Consider the following 19372-nt stretch of genomic DNA (forward strand, 5'->3'; position numbering starts at 1 on the left):
ACCAGTGCAGTGAATTTTCCCCATCTGTGTCTAATACACACATAGTTAAAGCATGCCTGAGATTCAAGTAGCTGTCTGCATTTTTTGTGACTGAGGCTTACCTGAGTACTGGATGAAACTTTTTTTTTTTTTAAATTCAACAGTGGAAACCTGTTGATAAAATCTGACAAGACCAGCTTTCAAATAAAATGACAGCTCAAAAACTTGCAGCGGTCTTAAAATTGAAGTAGAATCTTTGCAGCAGAAGTTAGTAGGTTATAAAATAGACCAGCTCTGTCAAGCTGCTCAGTTCTAAACTTTCCTTTGGGATGCACCTCTTCTTTTTATTACAAGTTTTCCTTTTATTTCATTTTGCTAATTTTAACAGTAAATATTTGGGCATAGTTTATGCTATCTTAACCACACATAACTTAGAAATCATGAAATTAATCAAGTAATCATGAATTTAATCACTTATTTGCAGTGACAGGCAATGTAATATTTCCAACTAAGTCAGTTTATAATTTACAGTGCATCATTCTACAGCAACAGTTTAACAATTTGCCAGTTTCAGTTAAAAAGAAATGCTCAGATCTGTTTTTTTCTTCTCTTCAGTTAGCCCTAATGGCCGTTCTGTTTTTCTGTGCTGTCTTTATTTGTCTGTATTAAGCAGCACCCATAACTGGAGCAGAAAGGTCAGTCATTCCAGAGTCGGAGAAAATAATTTCTAACTGGCTGACATCTCTGCACAAATGTAAGAGTTTTTAATCCAAACTCTGTAGCACTATTTGTTCAGCATAACTCTTAAGTGCTCAAGAGCTTTTTTTACTTGAATTTTCTGAATTTGCTACAATACTACTCATACTTCTTTAGCCAAGTCTTCTTCAGTAAAGCTTTTACATTGGACTGACGTCTAAGATTCAAGAGCAGCAGGCAGAACATTACAAAAATATTTTGTGTTATGACTGAAAACAAGCGCACAGGGCAAAACCCAAGAAAATTGAGCAAATGTACATTCAGGCATTGAGTTAATTTAGTTTTTGATGGAGTAAAACTCAGATCACATTAATGATCCTAAGCAAAACAGGAAAAAAAGCACTGAAGTCACGTTTAGGGACTATGCACATTACATTGAGAAGAAAACACAAAACATTTACTATTTTTAGTGCCAGTACGCAATAATAACAGTACCATTGTCTAAGTGATGGAGAAAAGATGTGCAACCATCAGGCTATAGCTACATCATGTGATGAAAGAGCTACCCCACAAGTACTCTTAGTTCCTCTTTTCGTCCTGCTGTTTGCCTGCTCTCCTGGGACAAATGGCTGGTTGGTTAGCAGAGTTGTCACTGTTTTTTTAACTCTGACTTACAAATATTTTGCAAGTCTCCACATAGAGTGCTCAGCTGTGACATAAAATTGTTATTTGAGTTGTACAAAACATTGCTACAGGATTTTCTGGAGACGTGCTTTTGAATAGGTTACTATGAATCAAGCATCATTAGATCTACTTCACAGCCTCCTCAGCAGAAGTTAAAGCCTACTATGTTGTTTTTTAAAATGTTTTTAGTCATACTTTAGCATTTTAGTATTTTTTTTTCCCCCCAGTTTCCAGGACCGAGAAACAAATATTCTATGTGTGAACCGAAGACCTATGACCATATAAACTCTGCAGGCAATTCTAAGCAAAAGGAGTGAGCTGAAATAATGCAGCTATCCCAATTAGGAAAATTTAAATGGAAAAGCCCCTTCACACCAAAACAAAAAAAAACAGAAAACCACAACTCTGCTTAAGGCAACCAGAAAAACCTCAGATCATTTTGGCAGTCAGTTTGCAATGCAGTATTTTGGTTGGTCTCTGAGAGCAACATAGTGTGGCCTGAGGGTGGAAACTAGTAGTTGTACAAACCGTTCTTAACTTGGCTTCATCCCTGAAGAAAATGTATTTTAAAACTATGCATTTTTCAAAAATCATTTCACAACATTAAAAACATGTAACTACAAAAGGCCACTGCTATGTAGATGCTAACATTTCTCCTTGTGGTTTCGCCTGTAATCTCAGTCACGTTCAGTCACATAACCATAACAGCTAACAGTGACAGAAAACTGCAAATATACATCTGTAAAAAAAAAAAAGTCACACAATTATCTTACAGCAAAATGATCATAGACCGATAGGCATGAAATATTTTGAGCTTCCCCAGAACATGTATTTGTATTTGAATTTGAACAAAATAGACCTTTGAAGGTGACTGGCTGATCCAGTAAGAACTTAACCCTCTAGCACCCTCCCTCTACACATATTAAAAAAACAATTGTGCAAGGTTCCAGAAGACACACGCTCCAAGTATATCTGAAAAAGAAAAGGGTTCTGGGCTTAAGAGATTTTATAAATTCAGTGATAGAATTTCCATTTGCCAGAGAAGGCACAGGCTTCCGCTCAATAACAGTAGTTCTAAAACAGCTGTAGTCAACTGGTCACCAAACCAGCTATTCAGATTTCAGTCTTTGAGAAATGTGCTATTCTCCAGGTTTCTAGTATTGAAGGAAGTTAACAAGGTTGAAATCTTTGTCCTAATTGCACTGGGGAGAAAAAAAAAAAGGAATTGTTCTGTATACTACCACGAGAGAAAACATACAGTATTTAACCACAAACAGGAAGCATGCTGCTAAGTAGTACATTCCTCATCTTTTCATCCAACAATTCTATATCATTAGCACAACCACTCTACTACAGAAAACATACCACAATCCTTTCATTACTCCTGTCGAGCTGTAAACTTTCTTCAAATTGTCTTGTGTCTCTTCCTGATCAGAATCATCACCACAGTCAGTTTTTACTCTCCTACCCCTTCCTCTTTTTGCAGCTTTAGTTGGAATCTATTTATGTGTAGGAATTTAAAAAATCCCCAAATTTATCTTCAGAAGGAAGACAGTCCAAGATTGTTTACAGTGCATGAGAATGTGGTAAATAATAAGAAAATGACAGTGTATATAGCTTATCTGAACAGGTAGGGAAATAGGATTAGAAGTAATAACTACTAAGCAATCAAAATCAATGAAGCGCATTTTTTGCATATGAATAGATATTCCCTATTGACAAAATAACCTCACTTTCTAAAAAATACTCTTTGACTACTTAATAAATATGATTTATTTGCAAACCTAAAGCCAGAGAAAATCCACTCACTGATAATTCCACGAAATACTTGTTTGCTAAAGCTTTATTTAATCTAAAACAATAATTTCCTGGCCTGTTAGAGGCAATAATTGTACATTCTATAGTGTTTCTGTAAATTAAGTCACAAGAAGTTACTGTCATATTTATACAAAATTTATGTTAGTGATTTGAAGGTACATTAAAATATCTTATATCAGCCATTAAAGTGACATTTCATGTTACAATCATGAACAGTATCACAAATGTTAATTAAAAGCACAGCTAATTCTGAACATTTCTATAAATGGATAAGGATTACAGCTTCAGCAAGGTTAATGTTCTATGGCTACAGCTGCATTTTGTTTTTAACCAGCTGTGAGATGGCTGCAGAACGGTTCACTAATAGGCTATATATTTTTCAATTTTAAGTCAACTCACACATTTCACCTGTACTTATTTATAGGAAGAGGAAGCTGACAGCTTCCCACCTATTGTTTAAAAAAAAGTTTTCATGTTGCATAAGTTAGCAAAGTAATTATCTCTCTAGTCACAGCAGACCTATAGTTCAACTTTACTTACTATGTCTAGCTCTAATTTAAAACCTAATGCACTGGAGCTAGATGATACATTAAAAGTAAGGAGTCTACTTGTGTCAAGGCACTTTCTTCATTAAAGATCCAGAAATAAACTGAATAGTAGTTTTAATCTGAACACCTCTTTAGGGATTTTAATTTATTCCAGGCCATGCTCCCCTAATACTTAGAAATCAAAACATCAATAAGCTTTTTAGGTTTATATTTTCCAATGTGTTACTTTTTTTGTTACAAGCATTCTCCCTTTTTGAAGCAATTAACTAATTTAGGTGAATTCTGTTTTCACCACTTTCTGTATTTTGACTACTTAGTTTATGATTCTAGATCACAACTAGGTTTATCTTCTCCAAATGATTTTTTACTTTCAGGTTTTAACAGAACAGTAAGAAAGCAGCATTTATGCCCCGTTCATGTCTTCTAGAAACAGCACATGTATGAAAAAATTGCACAGGATTACTTCAGAGGTTCATGTAAAAAAAAAAGTAGGAAGAAATCCCTTTTCTTGATTTTGGGCTTTTCCCACAGGAAAAATGAATCAAAGCAAAACAAATAGCTGATACATGAAGTAGCCAATATACATGGCAATTAGTTAATAATGGATTCTTTTTTTTCCCCTTTGCTTTTAAAATACCGATCTGTAGTCTTAGGTGGTACAAGATGTGGTTATTAGTGTAACTGTTATCTAAACTTTGCATCTAGCAGTAATTTCTCAATATTGCCAGCAAGCAAAATGCCTACTGCCTTTTTTTTCCCATAGAATAATCCTAATAGTATCATACAGAACTTCTTGGGTTAGTACTTCCATTTTTTCACAACATTTTATGTGCTGGGACACAACTACTCTGTGAATAAAAGGCAGTTATGTCTCATAATACTGAGTTTTCTTTCCAGCCTGAAAGAACCGGAGATTATCTATATATAGAGAGAAAAAATGTAATATTGCCACTAAATACTATGTCTCAGTTTTCAAACATACATTTAATATTACTCATATGTTCTACCTTCCCATTTTTAACAATATAGTAATCTTTTCGATTTAGAGTCAAATCCCAACAGTTATTGTGGATTTAAATGGAGTATTCAAGGTCTTTGGAAAAGCTACTAAATTTTTACATTTTTTCTGTCATCTCCAGTATTTAATACACCAAGCACCTATGTACTATCTGTATCTGACAATGTAATTAAGAGAGCATGTTCTATCATTGTCTGCAGTCCTGCAGAAGGCAACAGAAAAGATGTTTCTTCAGAATGTGGCATTTTTTTCCCCTCTAAGGCTACTGGGGGATTCTGTTGTCTGTTCTGCACACCTCCCTACAAACCGATGGCTGCGTTGCATAGCTTATCATGCTGTGGTATGTTCCCCAGATTGTTTAGAAAATGTCTTTTGATGTTCCTATCTCACAGCACAATTTGCTTCTCAAACATAACTAAACAGATCAATATAAATTCCTTTTATTTACTACATGGGTTCCCTTGACCATATTCAGCACTAGAGACCCTTCTATTTATCTTGCTTTTCACAAAAACTAAATACCCTACTGCATCCATTCTCTAGCAGATCCCTCACACGCCTCGTAATTATCCAGGGCTGGTCAGAACAGGACAGAACAGAACTGGTTATTTAATGGTCAGGCTGCACTACGTGGTAACTTTCCTACTTTGTTTATTTTGTCTACAAAGAAAGCTGTATCATGGGCAAATAGTGTTTATTATTTCTGTAAGTGATATGAAAGCTTAGTAAATAAGAATTCTACGGTACAGGGAATTAATAATTATTAGTGGAATAGCTTTAAATGTATCTCATCATAGCCCATAGTCCAGTAAGTAGGTTTCTGGGTGGAATTAGTTAAAGGACTTCATTTTGATGGAAATACACACATGTTCAAGGCATTAGTAGATGCTAATGAAGAGCTTCCAAGCAGGTGGACAAAAATAGGCCTGATTAAAGCTAAAGATCATGTTAAGGAATCTTTGCTCAAGTTGTTCAATGGAAGCATCAGGTAAAAACTTCTGGAATTTTCATCCATAGTAATTGCCTGTCCAGCATATTAATAATAGTTTCACTTGCTAGAAAAGGACTGATTTTTTTTTTTTTTTAAACTGTTCTTGTCTTTGGGTGTAGCACGTATCCTTTATTGGTGGTATATACACTGTATGGAGGGATTACCATCACCAGGTCTGCATCAAGGTTTTTTTCATAGCTATGCTAACTCCACTAAAGACCATTTTTGGGGAGTATTGTGGGACGCATTTTAAAAGTGTGTCCTTTTACATGAGCTAACAGTGGGATTATTTAAACAGCTTCTTTAAAGGGAGGTAACCTAGTTATATCATGCAATTATTTAGTAGGTAAACTAATAATACTTAATTGTATAATTTCTTCATGGTATTTAAAGGATTTACTTAGCTAAATACCTTGAAAAGCAGGTATTGCAGCTTTGAGGAATGAGAAACATTCCTGCTCAGGTAATTTATTTGGTGCACTCCCTATATTGGTTTTGGTTTACTTAATATTTGTGTTTAACTTACAAGAATCTTTTATAACTACCACTGAAATAAACTGTATGTCTAGCTTTTCTGATGGAAAAACCTAGCTCTGAAGTGTAATATGCTTCCTTGGCATCTAGCACAGTTCTAGCAAGATGGTATTTGCATGAGGCTTACAGAAAACAAAGTATCTTCTCTTGTTCTACATTTTTGGTTTGTTCTGAATTATTCTTCCTTTTGTGTCTGTTAATTCCTTAAATATTGCTTATAATGAACTTAGTTGTGAAAAGCAAAATTCTGGAACATGTAATCTAAATTCTTTGCTTGTCCACTTAGTCCTCTTTATAAATGAGTGAAGATGGAGTGTGGTAAAATAACACCACCAGTGAGAAGCAAGATTAACTCCGATCTTATCCTGCACGTGCACAATTGTGTATTTTGAGTTGGACAAGTAGCTGAAGATGAGTTAGACCAAGAGAATGTGATTTTTTTCACGTGATGAGAACACACATTAGACTTCATTTAGTGTAAGAGGAGGTGGCTTTTAGGGTGGCAAGTGGTGTATATATATTTGTGTGTATATATATGTATATATATTTTCCTCTCTTTATCCACATCAAATTGTATTTGTTCAGCAAACTTACATGATACAAAATTAATATATAAAAAAAAAAAATCTGATTTCTGCCAAATTAGTCTACTGAGCTAATTCACGTCTGTAGTATTCCTAGCTCTGACATAAGGAATAGGGGACAAATATGGCAGTGAGAGATTACCAGACTAACAGTAATACAATACCAAGTCCTCAGACTAACAGTAATACAATACCAAGTCCTCATTACTCTCACCTTTAACTCACACTAAAAGTGCTCTGATTCATGAGATGTGACAGCTTATACTGTGACAATTGGCAAGATTTTTATCCTTTCCTGTCTACCCCATTTTAACTTAGGGAAGAATACTGCCTGCACTCAGGCTGCCACAATTCACAGCCATGTGTTTTAAGATCGATTGAAATTGTGCAAAAAGAGCAAGGTGTATAGGCTGAGGGCAAGTTAAGCTTGTCAGCCAGATCAGTGTATATTATTGCCCATTTCTGGGTCAGAACCCTTTGGCATTGTGTCCTCTATTGAATCTTCAGTCATGGGAGTATGAATACAAAGCTACCAAAACAAAACATTCTCATGCATACACCTCTCTGGAGGACCGTGAGCACAAGCATGTGACACGCTTGTTCCATTGCTTAATGCATTATAGGGAGGTGACACAATGCTACAGTGATAAGGACGGTACAAGAACTGTAAGTTTCTTGTGTAGAAGAATATAGGTTCAATTTACAGGAGTGATTACAGTTTTTAAAAAACTTATTTTTCTGACAATCTTAGAATTTCAGAATAGAAATGATATGGAAATGTGTGGATGAAATTGTCCAGGGAGAAGACAGCAGGAGGAAAGAGTTAAAGTCTAGAGGAAAGGGCTCTGTAATCTCTGTAGACAGCTGGAGAGAGAAGATGAGACTATCCAAAAGAGCGTCTGGAAGAGTATCAGGAGCAGTAAGAGGAAGCTAAGAGAGTGCAATGAGGTAGCTATGCAATCAGCTGCTACAGGTGTCTAGTGGCACAAGAAAGGTCAGGGTTTCCCAGTTTAGCTAGAAGGTCATTCCAGACTTCACTGAGGGTGGTTTCACTGCAGCCTAAGCAATGAGTGGAACTGGTATGGAGCTCTACAGCCACTGTCTCTGCTGGAATTTGGGGTTTTGTGGTCTAAATCATGTTTATTCCTTGGGGAAATTTGTCTCTAAATCCTCCAAGGACTTTTGAGCCTCCCATCCCCTTATTAAGGAAATCATTTTAGCAACCTGAGGGCATTGGAAGTATATGCTGGTAGGGGACTGCTTATGTGGAGGTAATAGTTCAGTTAGTTCTGAATCCTTGCTGTGAACTTCTTGTTTTACTTTGCCTTTTCTATGTATAGTTCTTCTACTAATGCAAAGTTATTGGTTGGAAGCTGCTTCAAATTTTATTTGAACTGTGGTTTCACTTTAAAAAGTTAGCATTGCTGTAAAAAGATTTTTTTTTTGTTTCTGCCTGTTACCCTTTCCCTCTCCTGGTGCTCCCTTTTGTTTACAGCAAACATTGATGTGACTGTTGTTAAGTGGATTGCAAAAGTGATCTGGGTTAAAATTTACCTTATTTAAAAATGGTTGGTTTTAACTTCGTTCAGTTCCTTGATCTTGCCTATCATGTGGTCTCAGAAATGCCTGCACTGATACAAGAGGGAAGATAGGTAAGAGGGTAGTGTAAACCCCTTTCACCATTCAGCTGTCCCTTTCAGGAACCTAGCTCCCTGCTCTGATCTGGCCCAGCTATGTCATCTTGGCTCAGGCTGCTGAAGAAATTGCTAAATTTTGAGGAACAGCTGTGAGAAGGCCTGTAAAGCAGGGCCATGTGAGGTGAAAAAGCAAAATTACAGGCTGAGGTAGGCTTGCTGGTGGTTTAAGGATTAAAAAGAGGAGATACTAACATGGAAACACATGAAATCCTAACTGAAAAGACTAGGGACTTAATGAAAGATAGTCACATAACAATAATAAGGCTGTATTGCTGCAGCTAGTGAAAGCTAATTTTTATCTCCTAGGCTTCTGCTTGTTTGGCCAGCAAGGATTCTTTGGTGTTTTATTAGTCTGGTGAGTTTACTATTCTTAATGAAGTAACTTGTTAAATCCAAGCTCTGTTTTATGTGTGTTTACTTCTAAATTACTACTTTATATTTTTAAGCTGCATGCATCTCTTGTCTGTGCAGTACTGTTCATCGCTGAAGGTACCGAAAAAAGTGACCTAACCAGTGATGGGAGGTGTATTTTAGTAGTACTGTCAGCTTGTACTATGTAACTATAGAAGGGGATGTTTTTGACTCACATATAGGAAGTATCAAGATATAGTACTTCTAGTTTCATGACAACAGAATAGCTTTTCTGGATTTAATTCCTTTTAGACAGATCAGTTTATATAGTGATAAATGTTTTTGTTTATTTCTGGACTATTTTGGATCTTAATGTGGTATTTTAAATCAACTGATGGTTTTAGGTAATCCTGTGAGTTCTAAATGGCTTTTGTGGTTTTTGTTAGTTATTTTCTTTACCCATTTAATGAACCTAAGGTGGCTGTAAAACACTCAATTTTCTTGCAAGCTTGTAAGTAATTCATAAAACACTAGAGTCTTAGTATGACTGAGATTTCCTTTTTCATCCTTTGTGATCTACCAATTTAATCTTATTATAACTTTAGTAGTTGTGGTTAGCCAGTTAAATTGACTCTTGAAATTATTTCTCTGAAGTAAATCTGCACTTTAACAAAGCTATTTCTTTTCCTCTATCTCTAATAAACAAGTGCCTGTCCCAAGACAGTATCTATAGGTAAGAATCTACTTAAAGCTTATTGAGAGACTGGTAGTAGTATACTGAAATAAAACCCTGAGTTAATTTCTAAATATAGGAAAAATAATGAGTTAACTGAGTAAGTTCAAATTCTGTCCTGAAACAGTCTGACTACAACAACATTGCAATCAAAGGAAGGTGTGGTTACCTGAAAGTACTAGGAAACACACTTCCCCCCCCCCCCCCCCCCCCCCCGAAGAAAGATTTAAAAAACCCGGTAGTTTTCTAATCTCTCTTAAGGGTGCAATTTAATGGTAACGTTTTCTTGTTAGGTCTTGAATGACATCTAGGCAGACATAAGTAGCTCTGACAGTGCGTTATCTTCAAAGTGTATTGAAGTTGTTTACTCTCTAGGAATAGTTTTCTTGATCTGCATAGATGGATATTAGAACATTATGGCTTCTCTGGATTGTGTAAAGCACAATGTTTCTTGGATTTTTTTTTCTAACAATACAAAACTATACTTATTTCTGTTTGGAAGCTGGCCAAACAAGCACTGGCTGTAAGCATGCTCAAACAGGTTAAGGCAGAATAAATGTCTTGATGCACAGCAGTATCCAATGTTACCTTTGTCTTACTGAAAAAAACATTAGTCAGGATATTACTGATAGTGATGTCATCATGTTGCTTAGACTCTGAACTGATTAGTCTAAGTTCTTGTGGCTGTCCTTAATATTGAGGCATGCACATGGTAGTGGAGTATGCTGTAGGAGCTTTTACAATACTTCCTTTGGAGTACCTCTTCTAGCGTATAAAATTTTTTTTTTAGAAGTCTTGTTATATAGTTTTGCTTTATGACGAAAACAATTCAGTAAAACTAGGCTTCAGAGCACAGTACCCCTGTTCTTCTGCGTAGTTTTTGTGAGACCAGTCATTTAAGTGAGATGAGTCACTGAATCACTTAATGTAATTACATAGTCACTTGTTAATGGTTGTATAGACTAAAGTTAAAATATTTTAACCGTATGAATGTTTAGATAAGGAAGATGACATAATTGCAAACAACTGCCAGTTTTTAAAAACTGAGCCGTTATTTTAAGTTTCATAATGGGTTCTTTGGTTAATTGGGAGTCTCAGGCTTTACATCAATTATGTCACACTCTTTGAAATCCTCAACAGTACTTTGCGCAGACTCAATAATATCTTATTTATTGTTATAGGAGAGCTAATCAACTAAACATTCCTCTGCTGCTAAATACAGCCAGCAAGCTGCTTATGAGTCAAGACTCTGGCAGATAATTCTGCTGCATATCAGTGAAAACTTTACTGCTGGCTAGTTGTCATGTTCCTTATGTGAACAAATACCAACTTTCCGGATCTTATTTTTCACATTCCAGTAAGCAACATTTTCAGTGTTCACTGTAGTAAGCTTATGCTTGTAAAGGACTAGGGGGAAAAAAAATACAAACAACTTCGTCATGCAATCATTCTGGAGTGTAATACACAGTAAGCTCAGAAATTTACAATGTTATGTCCATGGTTGATTAGTAATTAGGCTTTCAAATGTTCATGAATCCAATTTCCATATAGAGCAGCAGTTAAGGGCAAGTTACTGGATAAACACAGTGATACCTGAAACTAGAACTATATAATTTTTATAGTAGTCTTGAATGTCTTTGGATATTGTTGCAGCTTTTTAGGTGGGAAAAGTACACTGTAAACTCACACTTGTAAATAAAGGTGTATATAAGATGAATATTAACTAACCACTTTATAGAGACTGTGAAATTAATTTCCCCCTATAACAGTAGTTTGGGAAAAACTTTCCTGTCAGTTATTTGTATATCTCCTGACTTGTATCTTTTCATCTTTCAGTATGATGTATAAAATAGAAAAGGAGCTGCTTGTCAGCAGCTTGTTAGAATTCCTTAAATTTAACGCCAGCTTTGAAAAGCAAGTGATCACTCAAGTATGTCCAATGCTTACACTTATTTCTGTGTAAATATTTTTATATTTAAAATAAGCTAGTATAATATGAAGCTTGTTATCATCTCAGGTTAGCAGATCAAGAGTACTCAGTGACTAATTAGCTGTATGCTTGACTGAGATAGAGGAAACAATCTTTGCTTGTTCCCGACTAATTACTTGAACCTTGGGTTTTTACAATGTGACTGCCCTGGCAGATGGGTTATATTAAGCTAATAATCTTTTCATGGAAACAATAAGAAAATCAGAAGTGATTGGCATGTTTAAAAAAAAAAAAAATCTACTCAGAGCACTGTCTGGGAGGTTAAAATGCCAAGTTCAGTTCAGTTGAGCAGAATGCCAGAAGTGGCCTTCCAGCGCCAAGATGGATGCTCTTATTGCAGGGATGGCAGGTACCAGACGCTTCATTCTGAAGATGGGAAAGCTTTTTTTGAAACTGATGCACCTTCTCCAAAGCATGTCATTCCTAGTTCACATATCCCCTGCTATTCCAGATACTGTTGGTGTTGCTGTGCTTTGACTACTGCTCTTCCCAGTTCAGACTTCAGTTGACAATGTCAGCACCACTGATTAAACACTGGCACAAAGAGGGTCAGTACTTAGCAGAACACTTCCTGCGCTTTGCCCTTCTGCAGTCTAGAAAGAGCTTGGTATGTCCACGCTTCTCTTCCCACTCTAAAGCAATACAGCAGAGTGTATATAATCTTGTTTGTTGATAATCCACAATTTTTTCTGTTTAGCTTCACATCTGTAGTTTAAATGCAGAATTCAATGCCTTTTGCTGTTGGTTTCTGCATATTGTATTTGCTAATTAAGTCTAGGAAACATAATGGAATAACTATTGGAACTAGTAGAATACAGTAACTTAACATTAGTTCCTGGGCTTACATATTCTTATTTAGCACTGAAGCTAATGAAGTGTTAAAGTGATGCACAGCAGCCAAGGTTATGCTAATCTGGTTTTAGTGACATGAACAGGAGAATTTTAGAGCTGCTTTTTTAAAATCAAGTATCCTGTTCAGACAAAGGAATAGAGGAGTTTGATTCTCTAAAAGGAAATATAGTAAGAGCATTAATGGTTACCTAAAACACATTCCTATGTCGGCAGTTTCTGTTTTGCATAAAAAGATGGTTTAAAAGAGGTATGCAAAAACTGGCTTGAAATGAAATGTCTGGTTCTAAAACGTATTTTAATTATTAAAAACATAAAACCTATTTGATTATAGAATAATTTTGAAGACAAAAGTGGTCCAGGCAGTTAGCATACATAGCATCTTTGGAATTTTTTTTTTTCTCCTGTAGAAATGTCTACATAAACAACTATATTGTGCTTGTATGTTGTCCTCTTTGGAAGTTAAGGTATGATTCCAATGTAATGGCAGTTGTTGGGAAGTTAGTATCCTATGTTACAGTTGTCAAGGTTTTTTTGAATATGCTTCATTATATTGTACACCTTTTGGCAAAATAAGTCATAACCTCAGGAATTTTACTTCTGTGGCAGTAACTGTTCATAGATTGCAGAAAGAAGATTAGTGAAGGTGCTGAGTCATTATGTTTTGTGAGTAGCATAGCTAGTGCTTTTATGTGTTAGATGAATCCAAATTACATACTGCAATATACTGTCTAATGTAACTCTTAATCAGATGCCCAAGCTGTATTAGAATTAATTTTTGTATTTAATATTTATAAGTAATTACATTTTTAATAAAATATTTATAAATGTCAATATTTAGGTATTGAATTTGCAATACCGTTTGTCTATGTGTCAGTTTACTTCTGTAGCTCTGTAGATTTTGTTAATGACTTTGAGAGTTCTAAAGAATGACAGCCTTTAGTTTAAAAATGCAATTTAAGATCTCGTGAGTATTTGTTCCCCCTTGTTGATACTTTCTACCAATATGCAGTGACTTCCAGACGCTCAGAAAAAATAAAAAATTTTCATGGGTCGTTATTGGCTTAAAGATTCCCTGCAGAATATTTGCTTTGTAGGAGGAACTATATGTTCTATGCAGTAGAGAACTTAATCATATTGCCTCTCCTTTTTTATAAGCTTGGCTTTATTTTTGGCACTTTTTTCTATTAGTGAAATAGTTTATACCTAGACACATATTGTGCTATTCACATTGTGGGGGGAAGGAAAACTAGGCAGACCAAAGGGACGGAAGTTAAAATTGTAGAATACACGTGTACTGTCTGAATGCACAGTCAGTTCAAAGGAGAAAATTCTAATGTACTTCTGAAGTAGGAAGGAAAAGAGTTTAATAAATGTAAGGTCACGGAGCAGTCCTCCTTCACTGGCAGAGCTCATGTACTAAAAAACCTCAAGTTCTCTCAGCTGCTCTCTGAGGGTGAAATAGCATACATACAAAGAGCCTTAGACAGAGATGGTGTTTAAAAAAAAAAAAGAGAAGGGGGAAAAAAAGGTTCATTTCAAAAAGTGGATTGTCTTTTGATCTGGGATCTGTTAATCTCAAGTTTAACATCCCTGCATTTTTAACATTATATACAGTAGGAAATTAGAAAAGTGGTAAAAAACTTGGTATTTTTGGAGTTTAAAGGCAGCATGGTTTAATTAACAAAGAGAATTGGACAAAACTAATTAAAAAGAATAATTCCCCTCCCTCCCCCCCAGTCTAAATTTTGATGTCCAGTGGGTTGGAGGGGAGAATTTCTGGGTTGATGTTTGCATTTCTGCATTTTAAATGAACTTAAAATGTGTCAAAACTCTTGGTTGGCATGATTGCTGTACTTTATGCAGAAATCTGTTAACTAGTGACTTTTTTATTGCACATGAAGCTACTGGGAACAATGAAATCATGGCTTTCATTAATTGTTTTATTAATTCATCTTTTATTGATGACTGCAAGTGGTATTCAGATGCATAGGGCATTATTTCTGCTTGTCTGTACCTAAAACTTAACTAAACTTCCCGTTCAGCAACTCGTAGCACTAAAATACATGCTTTGTACAAATTAGAGCAACCTGAAACATTAATAAATGTTAGAATTATTAATTATATTGATAAATGGCTAGTTCATTTAGGAGTCTCTTAATTCACTAACTAGTAAATGGAGTGTTGTTGCTATATCCTCAGATTATCTTGGAACTATAAGCAGTTTACTAGGGCAGATGCTTCTACGAAAAAAAAAATTGTGCTTCTTGATCTTAACTACTGCAACATTGACTGTTGCAGTGAATGTTCTAGTACTTATTTTTTCTGTGTAGTACATGGCCAGTAGTTGTGAATAAGCTAACTTAGCTTGAGTCATAAGTGATAATAAGAAATATTTTACCATTATATTGGTATCCTGTTTCAGGGGTGTTTTTATTTCAGAGTTTACGCTTGTCTGAGATGTACTGACCTGTTTCTTTCAAGGGCTATTTAAATTTCTCCAGTGTGAAGTAAAAGCTTATTTCACTTCAGAAATAGGCATGTGCTGACTCATCATGGGGCAGCACTGCTCCACCCTTCAGATTTGTTTGTGCTACCATGTGCCCAGTTCACAGCAGCTGCATAGCTTTCTGAACAATGATGAAAGATGAGGGAAGGAATAACAGGAGAATGGGAAAGTGTGGGAAAACATAATCTTTGAAGAGTTAGGGATCCTGCGAATATGTGGGCTTCCCACCCACCCCTTTGCTTTACAAAAAGGTTGTATACCTAGCCAACCCCTGACTGCAGTTCAGTTTTACTAGCTCAGAGCTTCTCCAGTTTTTGGCTGGTCCTGGTATTCCCCATTTACAATTAATCAAGAAATTCACTGTATTCTGTCTTTAATGAAGCCAGTTCTTTCATGAAATGGCAACAGCAATGTGGAGACTTCATACAACTGGCATACCAAATGCATTCGACTAGTGTCACGCTAACAACAACATCAGTGTAAGGGGAGACAAAGGAGGTCTCTTGGGGGAAAAAAAAATACCTTGAATGACAATTTATCAATGAAAAAAAAAATACTTTGAATGAATAAGCACAGGCTAGACCTATGTGAACAATAAAGAGGAAGTATTTATAGAAAGAGAAAGCATACGGATTTTTACATAACAGTTTTCCTGGGGTTTTTTTGGTAGTTTTTTTGTTTGTATTTTTACTTATGATTGAGTATATCAGTATGTGAAAACAATGCTTTCTCAGTAGACAAACTTAAGCTGGTGTTAGTTACGTTATGAATAATGTGACCACACAGTTTGCAGAAAACAGGAAACAGCTTTTTGTCATACTTCCTTTTTGAGGGAATGCTTCATCATGACACTACTCAAACGTTAATTTGTCAGCTCTGGGAGACGCCCAGTGTTGCACACTGAAGAAAGCGGGTACAAGCAAATCAGTTTCGGTTGCTAGAATGATAGATAATTTTTTTTTTCCTATCAGAATAATTGACCATTCAGTTTCTCCTTGTGCTTGTACAGGAACTAAAAGGAAGCTTTCAGTAGTGCCAGTGATCTTTCTACAAATCTAAGAACTGCTATATACCAGATCTTTGGATAATGAAGTCTTATAAGAAAAGATTAAGTGTTTTGTTTGCTGCAGGATCAGTGAAGATGTTTGGTGGGGGGGTTTTAAATAAAAAAGAAATCTAAGTAAAAAAAAAAGTAATAAAAATGTAGGGTTTTAAGCAGCAAAATAAACATGTCATTGAGCATAAACTTAATTTAAAGCATTGAAATGACTCTTTTATAAAAATATTCTACTTCAAACAGTGTTTTCCAGTTGACAGACAAGTATAAGTTCATGGAATGCTTCTTAAAAGAAACCTAGGTTTCTGCAGTCAGTCAACGCGGTTTTTTTGCCATGTAGAGTCTACGCTTCAATTTGAAATGTTTTAGGTAGCAAAGACTTGTGGCTGAGGGCCTTTGACTCAGACTTACGTGTTTGCTGCAGATACATGGTAAGAAACAGTCTGTATGGTCTCAATGGCAATTTCAGATTTCTATCTGATCCAATTTGTGCATCTATAAAGTGAAGGATATTATTTTAACTTGCATTGGCAGCAGCGGTTTAGCAATGATTAGCAGTAACAGGTTTGCTTTGTGAGTCTTGCATGTAGCTAGATATGAGTAGTGAGCGAAAGGGAGGTAGCCAGCATTTACTGACAGTATCCTTTAAACACTTAGTGATGACTAGTATGTTAAGTAAAACCTGAGTGAATGCAGCTAATGATGTCCCACTCTATTTCTGGAGCTGAAACATAGACTAGTCTGACTCATTATAAACACTCCAAAAAAAGCTGTTAAAGGGAGCTGCACTAGACCTGTTGCTGTGTGGAATTCCTAAAGAACTCATTTGGTGGGGGTGAGGGAGAATGCATAGCTTCTAGGAGAGATTTTTGAAAGCCTAATGGTATTTTATAAAAACAAAATTCTAACAATATTCAACAAATGGAAAAGAGCATTGCTTTCATTACTATACATATATTTCATCTTTTATTTAATTTCTGTTTTTCTGAACACTCTCCTTAATCTAATTCCTTTTCACATTAAGACTGAACAAGTACTTTGGGGGGAAAAAAAAAAGTGTGCTCATGCTTCTTTCTACATTGGCTTTTTGCAGATAAGACTTTACTTTCCAGACCTCATTAAGCAGTCAGCTGAGCAGGCTAAATGAGCGTTCCAAGTGGTAATGGATACTTACTCCATGTAAGTACAACAAGATTATGAGATACTGGAATGCTGAGTACTTAACTGGCACAGTGTCATTTATATTACAAATAAATGCATCAAGTAAATAATTCGGGCATTTATGATAGCAAAGCGTTCTCCTACCTGTTAATAGGGTAGATCCGGGTCACTAGATGAGGGGGTTTTGTTTTCTACTTTGAGCCTTTTATCTTCCATTCAACGTATCTGAGAGGATCTTGGCCTTTTCCACAAATAAGTGCTTCTTTTTAAGGTATTTAAGCCTGAATGGAATATGAATAGGCAGAAAGCTTCCAACAAAACCTGTTTGTGAAAATCAAGTTGCATTATGTTAACCCAATTTACACACGTGCTAAGTTCTTATTTTGTTTTGTAACATTCTAGGTTGTTGTTACGATGCTTAGATAATATTGCAAAGCTTGCCTTGATTTCTCCAAGCTCGGGTTACAGTTACTCAAATACAAGTAAGTTCAGATTCAAATAATTCATGCTTCGGGAGTCATGAAAGATCATAAAAATAAAAACAAAACTAAGGCTGTAAAAGGATAATTAATCTTATGTGCAGCAGAGTTTGTGAAGCCTGACTTCCTCTAATTGTCTTGCTCAGGTTCTCATAGCTAAGGTATAAACTCTGAAATTATTCTAGCAGATGAGGCACTTACCTCTCTCCCATACAGGTTCTCTGTTGTGTAAGTGATAAATTTGTGCTGTTGCTCTTTCCTTTCAATACAGAATTTACTATGGATCTCTTTTCTATCTTGCTGACGATCTTCAAAGATGTTGTAAAAGCTGTCTTCTGAGATCTCTTTGTGAAATTTCATTAAAATGGGGATTTAAAGAAAAGATAAAAGAACACAAGTTCTTTATCTTTATAACTGGTAGTTCTGGTAGTTCAAAAGTTTGAGAAGAAAGTTCTTGCTGATAGTAATCTGAAGACTTTCTGATTTCGCAGAATCAGCAAAGGGTTTGTAATGTGAATCGGGTAGAGTTTTAACTGTCTGCTGTCATCTGCTTATACTGGCGTTCTCTAAATAATTAAGGATAACTTAACTTTTAGTTTTCCTTACCAAGTGACTTGTGAAACATTAAATAAGTGGTAACACTGTAGTATGTGTCAGAAGGAATGATGAAGATGATCTGATCTTCATCAGTATCCACGCTGCTATCGGAAGCAGATTTTCCACATACACTTATTTTTCTCTTAGTGATCCAAGAACTCTGTTTTCTCTGCATTATCTCTCATGAACATTACTGAATGTACCAAGTCATCGATAAGAATGCCTTTGAATTTTTTTTTAACTTTGCAGCACCCCTCTTTTTTCTCTTATTCCACCCCCCCCCCCCTTCCCCTCCTCTCCTTTTGCTTATGATTTGGAAGGGAGAGTTTAGGTATACAATCCCAATATAACTAGGGTACCTTCTCATAGAATTTGTATGACAGGGTCCCAAACCACTTACTGCTCCAGGAATGATACTACTTAGCCGTGCACCACCCCTGCAGTATGCTGGCTTCTCAGTCACTGTCTTCAGCAGCTGTTGAGTAGATTGCTATTTTGAAATATCAGATATCTGAACCTTTCTACCAGTCAGGACTTCCATGTTCAGAAATAGGTATTTTGAGTTTAGTGACTTGGGGAAACGTTTAATTCCAATTAAGTTCTTCTAATGTTTCCCAGTGTTGCAGCCAAAAATTGCTGGTGTGGCTGCTGGCTTCAATAATAGACTCACTTTCTGGCTATACAGTATGTAGTTTGTTTGCCAAACTGCAGTTGGCAGCCGTAGGAAAACATCACTTTGTATTGGTTGCTATCTCAAAAATGATGAGGACATAGAAAGAAACCTATGTAGAATTGCTGGGAGATTAGACCTGTACGTTTGACCAGGGTGGATGCTTTAACTAGTCAACCATATGTGACAAAAAGTATCCTGAAAGACAATGGCATAATGGCATATAAGGGGATAAACTCATATGTATTCCCTTACTGCATTGGGCAGTGAGGGAATCCTATATTACATGAAGAGAAAGGAGATCAACTCTGTGTTTACCCTCAAGTACATCAGTGTTGCCATGAGGTACGTCCCACTTGGTGCTGCACACTGATTTTTAAAAGAGGAGAAAGAGTGAACTGCTTGGGTCTAATACATGAAAATGAGA

General features: G+C 35.9%; 1 long non-coding RNA gene across 3 annotated transcripts; it reads right to left on the bottom strand.

Annotated features, from left to right (window-relative positions):
- Nucleotides 1-1673: 1673 nt before the first annotated feature.
- Nucleotides 1674-18178, bottom strand: LOC143164425 (uncharacterized). 3 transcript variants are annotated; one of them, XR_012996066.1, is made up of 4 exons: nucleotides 17880-18178; nucleotides 17344-17520; nucleotides 16450-16533; nucleotides 1674-2098 (listed from the first exon to the last, which is right to left on the bottom strand). It is a non-coding gene; the product is annotated as an uncharacterized LOC143164425 (long non-coding RNA). The 3 variants fall into 3 exon arrangements; XR_012996067.1 differs by lacking the exon at nucleotides 16450-16533; XR_012996068.1 differs by lacking the exons at nucleotides 1674-2098; nucleotides 16450-16533 and adding an exon at nucleotides 2447-2561.
- Nucleotides 18179-19372: the final 1194 nt, after the last annotated feature.

The sequence above is a fragment of the Aptenodytes patagonicus genome, chromosome 9 (genome assembly GCF_965638725.1).
Source record: "Aptenodytes patagonicus chromosome 9, bAptPat1.pri.cur, whole genome shotgun sequence".
NCBI classification, from domain to species: domain Eukaryota; kingdom Metazoa; phylum Chordata; class Aves; order Sphenisciformes; family Spheniscidae; genus Aptenodytes; species Aptenodytes patagonicus.